The sequence below is a fragment of the Rhinolophus sinicus genome, linkage group LG07, assembly GCF_036562045.2.
Source record: "Rhinolophus sinicus isolate RSC01 linkage group LG07, ASM3656204v1, whole genome shotgun sequence".
Taxonomy (NCBI): Eukaryota; Metazoa; Chordata; class Mammalia; order Chiroptera; family Rhinolophidae; genus Rhinolophus; species Rhinolophus sinicus.
Genome location: NC_133757.1, coordinates 48216768 through 48225985, shown reverse-complemented (window position 1 = coordinate 48225985; position 9218 = coordinate 48216768). Strand labels below are relative to the sequence as shown.

Below are 9218 nucleotides of genomic sequence, written 5' to 3'. Positions count from 1 at the left end.
GCAGAGACGCAGAACGGGTCCCAAAACTTCCTGTGACGGTTGAGAATCAGGAGTGATACCTCGGCCACGTAGATTTCCCCCCAGAGGAGCAAGGGATCCCAGCCTCCCACACCAGGCTACCCAGCCCGGAATACTGGTGCCAGGAAAGGTGCCCCCACAACATCTGGCTGTGAAAAACAGTGGTGACTCTGACCATCTGAGTGGGACGGAAGGCTGTGGGAAACCCAGCTGTCCTCTTAAAACAGCCCACGCACAGCCTCACTCACTCACAGGCACTCACCTTGGGCTCCAGCAGAAGCACAGTGACTTGGGGGGCCTTGGAGATATACAGGGGGCAGACTGAGGTGTGTGGCTTCAGGAGGAGGACTGGAGAACAGTCAGCATTTTCCCAGAGAGGAGTCCTCCTCCTCCCATGCAGCCAGCAGGCAGGAGCCATTTTTTCTATGTTGAGCACCGCCCCCTCCCCCAGGCCAAATCTGAATCTGATTGTCCTCATGAGCTCTGATGCTCCACCCTGCTGACTCAGCTGGGACCCTGCCCCACTCAACTCTCACACCTGAAGGCACTTTCTCTGTGAGCAGTCAGCACAGCCTGAACTGCACTCTTTCTTGGAAAACAATTGGAGTCCATGGGCCCCAGGTGGGCAGCAACTGGCCTGCGTGTACTCTGAGACTTTTGCTGGATTGCTACAGACTCAGCACTGGCACCAAACCAGAACCTACATTAATTTAGTGACCACAACTCTTCCTACTCTAGTGACTTCCTGAGGCCCTGCCTCACCCAACTCTCATACCACACAAGGCTTTATCAGTGGTGGAACCTTAAGGGGGCCAGCAGGTGGCGGCAGTCTCCCGGGTGTCCTGGCTTTTTGCAGAGTTACCCCAGGCCTGGTACTGATGGAGCTGTCCTCCGTTTGCAACATGGGCTCTCTCACGTGCCTCCGGGTTTAGCACAGGCAGCAAAACAACCATGGATCACTTTGTAGCTCCTGCCAGGTAGCCACCAGTCAGTCACAGGCAGTGGTTGACCTGGGCCTGTACCGGAGCCCCTCACAAGAGTCCCCAGAACCACTATACTTGGAGGTTGGCTTCAGACCACAGCAGAGCACCACCCCATCAGCCCCACAAGTGGCACACACAAAGAGTGGTCTCAACAGGCACCAGAGCCCACTGGAGCGAATCCCACTCAGTGGGGTAAGCCTCCTGCATAGCAGCCAATAAGCTCTGGACATGGCCAAACCCCATAGCCAGTAAACCTGAGGGTCAATCCCACCCACTGATATGCCAATAGCAATCAAACCTCAACTATAACAGGAGGGCACATGCAACCCACACAAGGGACACTCCTGGAGCACCCAGAGTAGGTGACCAGGGAGACTGTCCCTCTGGGCCCCACAGGACACCTACTACATAAAGCTACCTGGCTAAGACTGAAAGATACAGCAGATCTGCCAAATACATAGAGACAAACATAGAGAGGCAGCCAAATGATGAAACAAAGAAATGTGTCCCAAATGAAAGAACAGGAGAAAGATCCATAAAAAGAACTAAATGAAATGGAAGCAAGCAACCTATGAGATAGAGTTCAAAACAGTGGTTCTAAGGATGCTCACTAAGGACCTCAGTGAGAACTTCAACAAAGAGATAGCAATCATAAAAAACGACATAGAAACCATAAAAAAGAACCAGTCAAAAGTGAAGAATACAATAAACAAAATGAAGAATGCACTAGAAGGAATCACCAGCAGACTAGATAAAGCAGAGGATCGAATCTGCGATTTGGAAGACAAGGTAGCAGAAAATACCCAATTGGAACAGCAAAAAGAAAAAATAATCCAAAAGAATGAGGATAGTTTAAGAGACCTCTAGGACTACATCAAGCATAACAACATTTGCATCATAGGGGTGCCAGAACAGAAAAGAGAAAGCTAGAGATTGAGACCCTATTTGAAGAAATGACTGAAAACTTTTCTAACCTGGTGAAGAAATAGATATACAAGTCCAGGAAGCACAGAGAGTCCCAAACAGGATGAACCCAAACAGGCCCATACCTAGACGCATTATAATTAAAATGGCAAAGTTTAAAGACAAGAGAGAATCCTAAAAGCAGTAAGAGAAAGGCAACTAGTAACTTATAAGGGAGCTCCCATAAGATGGTCAGCTGATTTCTCAACAGAAACATTGCAGGACAGAAGGGATTGGCAAGAAATATTCAAAGTGATGAAAAGTAAGGACATACAACTAAGATTACTGTACCCAGCAAGGCTATAATTTAAATTTGAAGGACTGATAAAGAGCTTCCTAGACAAGAAAAAGCTAAAGGAGTTCATCACCACCAAACCAGTATTACAAGGAATGTTACAGGGACTTCTTTAAGACAGAACAAAACAAAAAAATATGAATAATAAAATAGCGATAGCTACATATCTATCAACAATTACTGTCAATGTAAATGGATTAAATTCTCCAATCAAAAGACATAGGGTGGCTGAATTGATAAGAAAACAAAACCCTTACATATGATGCCTATAAGAGACTCACTTTAGATTGAAAGACACACACAGACAGAAAGTAAAGGGATGGAAAAAGATATTTCATGAAAATGGAAATGAAAAAACAAAAAAGCTGGGATAGGAATCCCATCCCAACCAAATAGACTTTAAAACAAAGACTATAAGAGGAGACAATGAAGGACCCAGTAATCCCACTTCAGAGTATTTATCTGAAGAAACCCAAAATGCTACTTCGAGGGGACGTGTGCTTGTAGCATTGTTTACAGAGGCGAAGATGTGGAGGCAGCCTGGGTGTCTGTTGATGAAAGAATGGATAAAGAGGAGGTGGTACATATATACAATGGAATATTTCTCGGCCATGGAAGAGAATTGGTTCCTGCCATCTGCGGCGGCATGGATGCACCTAGAGGGTGCTGTGCTGAGTGGAAAATGTCAGACACAGAAAGACAGATGCAATGAGATTTCACTTATATGTGGAATCTAAGAACAAAATTAACAAACAAAACAGAAATAAACTCATAGATACAGAGAACATTTTGATGGTTGGCAGATGGGAGGGGGTTTGGGGGTGTGGGTGAAAGATGGGTAAGGGATTAAGAAACACAAATTGGTTGTTACAAAGTAGTTATGGGGATGTAGGGTATAGCATAAGGGATATAGTCAATAACATTGTAATACTGTGTGGCATCAGATCGGTACTAGATTTGTTGGGGTGATAGGTGGGAGCGGGGTTGGGGACAGGGTGAAAAACGTAAAGGGATTAAGAAGTACAAAGTGGTAGTTACAAAATAGTCATGGGGATGTGAATTAAAGCACAGGGAATATAGGCAATGATATGGTAATAACTATGCATAGTGCCAGGTGGGTACTAGACTAGTCAGGGGGATCACTTCTTAAACTACATAAAAGTCTAACCATTAGTCTAACCTGAAATTAATATAAAATAATATTGAATATCAACTGTAATTGATAAATTTAAAAGGGGGGGAGGGGAATAAGAGGTCCAAATTTCCAGGTATAAAACAAATAAGCCATGGGGATGTAATGTACAGCACAGGGAATATAGTCAATAATATTGTGATAACGTGGTACGGTGTCAGAAGGTTGCTGGACTTATCATGGTGATCACTTCTTTAGCTATATAAACATTGAATAACTATGGTGTAGGCCTGAAACTAATATAATATTGTATGTTAGCTATATTTTTAATAAAGAACACTGAGGCGTAAAGAGATGAGACACTTACCCAAGGTTGATTGTTAGTTGTGATACAGCTAGGATTTTGAGCAGGCAGCTTAGCTCCCAAGACTGTAAGATCAGCCATGGTACTAAAACTCCTCTACATTGCAGTCCTTTTAAGGATAGGATACTGTCTTGTGTACTTCTGTAACTCCCTCGACAATCACCAGTACCCACCAGCACCTGGTACGTGGTAAGTGTTCATTAAAGACTTCATCAATGAGTTACAAAATGGATGAATGTGCACAGTGCATTGTGCTGGTCAAATGCATGGGGCGGAGGGCTTCTGGAAGAAAATTTTCTAGCCGAAAGGCAGATGGGAAAGTCTCAGACACTGCTCAATTTCTTCCAAAGAGTCATTAGTCAGACTCTTACTCAGAACTCTTTTTTTTTTTTCCCATTCAGGTTTGAGCTCAGTGAGACATTTATGTTTTCACAAGCCCTTGGCGACTAGTAACCAATCACAAAACTCCCAGACATGACCAAGCATGGCCTTCGGGACATTCACAAAACCAACACCAATTTTTTTTTTTTTAACTCTAGAATCCAAGCCACCACTCTCACAGAGAAACCCCAGACCTACTTTATAGAAACATCAGAAAATTGGGAGCTCATTGATTACTTCAAAATCCAATTTTTCCAGACATTGGAATTCCACCTGGATGTGACTCCAGTAGGCAGTTGTATGTGAGCTGACCTCATGAGAAAGCGCTGGTTTCGAGCCAGAAAATCTGGGTTTAGTCCCTGCTCTGCCACTGGTTGGCTGTATTATGTTGGGCACATACTTCTTGCTGGATCTCAGTTTTTTCATTAAAAATATAATTAGGGATAACAACATTCTGCTTATGTCATAACATTGTTAGACATAAATGAAATAATGTGTGTGGAGGTCTTTGTAAACTTTAAAGTTTTTGCTCTGCAAAATCAGGAGAGTGAGCCCTGGGAGCCAGTTGGGAAGGGTGGGCTGCCATCTTTCAATAGCCACGATGGGACCATAGAAGCAGATCAGTGAGCTCTGAAGGTGGCCCAGTGAAAGCGAAGAATGGAGCAGAGAAAGAAGAGGAGATGAAAGACTATGAAGTCTGAAAGAAAAATGCAGAGGGACAAGAGAGAGTGAGGAGTCTGATGTCTTTCTAGTTTCTATAAGTATAAGCATTCTGGGAGATTCCCACAGTAAGTTATCCTTATAGCAACTCTCATTATTGAAAATGATTTTTTAAAAAGCAAGTGATTCTACTGCTACTGCTCATTTTCATGATATGCACATTAGAAATCTAGATTCCTGTTTTATTAATCAGTCAAGATTAATGTGTGTGGGGGCAGGTGGTGAGCCTCAAATCAAGGGTATTACAAATGCCCTCTCAGTGCTACTTATGTTGGGTCGATCTCATAAAAATGTTGTCAGTGTGGATTTGTAACCACAATAAACCTGTTCACAGCCATCATCCACCAGGGGCTTAGATCGCTTTGTTAAAACCAGAAACAAATTTCCTTCATCTAATACTGTGTGAATTAACTGGTGGTTGCTATACTTATCAGAGTCTTTGAATCTTTTGGAATAAAATAGAAGGAATAAAATGGACTAGTCTGGCTCATGGCAGGCAATCAATAAATATTTATTTCATTCCATATTTATTAAATGAGTATTTATTGAAAGAATAATATTTGTGAGTTCACATAGTACAGATGAATTATCCTTAAAATCTCTCCTGCTGCAAAACACCTAAAAAGCTTGGATTAAATATAATAATACGTATCAGGAAGCATAGATGAAACTGAAAATAAGTAAGAGCAATACCAAGGAGCCAAAAACCAAAGAAGTAAGAACTAGAAAGCAAAACAGACTGACTAGCCATGGATGCCCTGAGGACATTTGCCTCAGGAAAACCAGAACCCAAGTTATAATGACCACAGAAGTAAAAGGCAATGATATCAGGGGGTTGGGGAGGGGCGTAGGGAGGTGGGAGTAGGCGAATTAAAACTGAGATCATCCCACATAAAACCTAAATAAATTCTCAAAGGGCTAATAATGTCAACGAAAGGGTAGACTAGAAAAAGGACCTATTTACTGCGAAAGGGAGTCAAGAAAGACACTTGTTTGTCTCAGTCTCAAATCTGAAAGGAAAGACAGAGTGTCTCCTAAAACATCATAACCACAGACCTACCTTCCTTATATTTGAGGCTCAAATTTACACTACTTGTATGGGTCAGAATATGCCAAGTCAAAAAATAAACATAAATAGATGGGTGAGTAAAACTGGGAGGTGCCTCACAAAAGCAAATGCAAACCTGTTTCGGAGGAATATTCTCAACCAAGCCTTTGTTGGATTCCCACAGATAAGAGCAGCCAAGCCTGAGCTCACAATCTAAACTTACAAGCAAAACCCTCAAGGATACAAATCACCAAGAGGGGCGATTCAGCTGGTATAACAAGATAAAGAATTAGATGTACCAAATGCTTCAGATATTGGCACCACGAGATGTAAAATTTTGAGTAAAAAATGAGTATGTGTGAATGTTTTCTTTTTAATTTTAAAGAAATAGAAAACATGATCATGAAATATGAAACAGAATGAAACAAAGAGTATATAAATAAAAATATAAATCATTAAAAGTAAAAATTAAATGAACAAAAATGTGAAGACCACTCACGCTGTAGGTGACTGAGGGAAATAGGCCCACTCATTCATCTCTGATAAGAGTGAAAACTGATGCCAACCCTATGGATGGCATACACACACATACACACACAGACGCACACGCACACAAACACGTATGTATATATACATACGAGGTCAGACAATTAAGTTCGCAAACATCCTAGAGAAAGTGCTACATATCTCATTTCTGAACATCACTATAGTCACCTTCAATGTACTCCCCTTGGGAAGCTATGCACCAATGCCAGCGCCTAGTCCACCCTTCAAAGCAATTTTGGAACTCTTTTTCTGGAATGGCCATCAGAGCTGTCATCATATTACACTTGATGTCCTGAATGTCATCAAAATGTCTTCCTTTCAATATTTCCTTTATCTTCAGGTAAAGAAAGAAGTCACTGGGGGCCAGATCAGGTGAGTAGGGAGGGTGTTCCAATAGTTATTTGTTTACTGGCTAAAAACTCCCTCACAGACAGCGCCGTGTAAGCTGGTGCTTTGTCGTGATGCAAGAGCCATGAATTGTTGGTGAAAAGTTCAGCTCATCTAACTTTTTCACGCAGTCTTTTCAGCACTTCTAAATAGGAAACTTGGTTAACTGTTTGTTCTGTTGGTACAAATTCATAATGAATAATCCCTCTGATATCAAAAAAGTTTAGCAACATTGCTACAATAATTTTGCAAACTTAATTGTCAGACTTCGTACATTACACATATACATACGTATATATATGTAATTTATAACAAAATTGAACATGCATAAGATTCTGATCTAGCAAATGAGTTACGTACAAGATTATTCAATTGCAAATTTTTTGTGAGAGCAAAACAATATAAATAACTCAAATGTCCATCAATAAAAGGGAGACCAAGAAAAAGTAGAAAATAAAATAAAGAGTATAACTGACATGGAGTGAACAGGTCTATTATATTTCTAATTGGCATTCCAAAAAGCAAAACTAGAGAGAATAAGGGAGACAGAATACATGAAGGGATAATGGCCAAGATGTTTTCTAGAATGATGAGAGATGTGAATACACAGACTCAGAAAGAACAAATCCCAAAAAGGATACATTAAAAAGAAATTCATATCTAGATACACTGCTTATAGTAAAATTTCAGAAAATCAAAAATGAAAAGATCGTAAAAAAAAAACAACGGTCCCTCCCCGCAGAAGAAGACAAATTCTCTATAAAGGAATGACAAACAACAGCAACAATGGAAGCTAGAAACAGTAAACTAACTTCAAAGTTACTTTAAAAGGTATCAACTAGCAATAACTTCAAAGTGTCAACCCGCTAAAATTATGACTCAGAAACAAAGATGAAAACCTCTTGCGTACCGGACTGTGGCTGAGTCACCCCCAAGAGCCGGGGACCCCAAGTGTTTTGGGAAACCGGCCCTCCAGGAAGCGGTGGCTGGTGATGGGCTTAGAGAACCCTGGACTGCCCAGCACACAGTCTAGCGTGGGCATGGCGGTGATGGGGCAACTGGGGCACCACCTCAGCTGCACCGCCGCCCTCGTCCGGGCCTCACCTGGGTGTGCCCAGCTGGTCCTGCTCTGGCTGAGGCAGCTCACGAATGCCAATGGGCACAGTATGGCCAGGCCGGTGGAGCTGTTCCGGCTGACTACTGAGAAGGTCTACCGGGTGCATGATGAGCTGGACGAGGCCCTGGGGAAACTGGCTCTGAAGCTGTGGGGAAGTGCGAAGGACCACAATGGAGTCCATTCCTGCATTACCTGCCTCATTGCAATGCAATGTCGCAGCTGCAGGTGGGCATAGGACACCCTTCTCACCCTGAGGCAGCGAAAGTGCACGTGCTGGGATGCTTCTCCTCCACAGAGCAGGAGCTGCTGCCCCCATTGCTGGAGCAAGCCACTGACCTGCTCCTGGACCACACCCGTGAGCAAGGCCAAGGGTCCTGGTCGGGCACCTGACACCAGTGGCACGGCTGCCTGCTTGCTGCCATGCCCACACACCCAGCCACAGAGGTGCCACACCAACCTGTGGCATTCACTTTTTATATAACTCTTCTCTGGGCTTCTCCAGGCTTCCTATAGATTAAAGGGGATAGCTGGATAGGCCAGTTTCTGGGATAGGGAGTTGGTCTTCTCTCTGTGTCTTGGAAAGTAGGGAAATTTCAAGACTAAACTTTTTGAACTTTAAAAAAAGAGGGGTAAAATAAAAATGTTTCAGGCAAACAGAAACTGAGAGTGTGTGCTACCAGAGCACTTCTAATGGGTATACTTGAAGAAACAGGAAAATTATCCCCTAAGGCAACTCAGAGATGAAAGAATGAGCAAAGAAATTGAAAAACACATAGGTAAATATAAATGAATGTTGACTATATTAAGTAATAGTACCAATGACTAATTTAGTAGAGGAAAAGGAAGATAGAAGTAAAATATTGGACAAAAATAACACTAAGAATGTCAAAAGGTGATGTCAGGTAACAAAATTTTCAATATCCCTGGAAAGGAGAATAATAGTAAGCAACTTTAGATCTTGCTAAGAATGCATTTTGGCATTTTTATGAGTAATCACTAAAGAATCAGAAAGATTTTTAAGACCAAAACCATTAGAGAGAAAAAAACAGTTTTTAAAAACTTCAATCTATACAGGCAACAGTATGGTGGTTATCAGAGGGGAAGCAGGGTGAGTGGAGGTTGAAGAGGGTAAAGGGGTCAAATATATGATGACAGAAGGAGACTAGACTCTTTGAAGGTTTGGTATTGAGCACACAATGCAATATACATATGATGTATTATAGAATTGTACACTTGAAACTTATATCAGTAAACATTCTCAAGG

At 42.0% G+C, this 9218-nt stretch overlaps 1 pseudogene; it reads left to right on the top strand.

Moving 5' to 3' along the window:
* Nucleotides 1–3834: 3834 nt before the first annotated feature.
* Nucleotides 3835–8344, top strand: LOC109434947 (peptidyl-tRNA hydrolase; annotated as a pseudogene).
* Nucleotides 8345–9218: the final 874 nt, after the last annotated feature.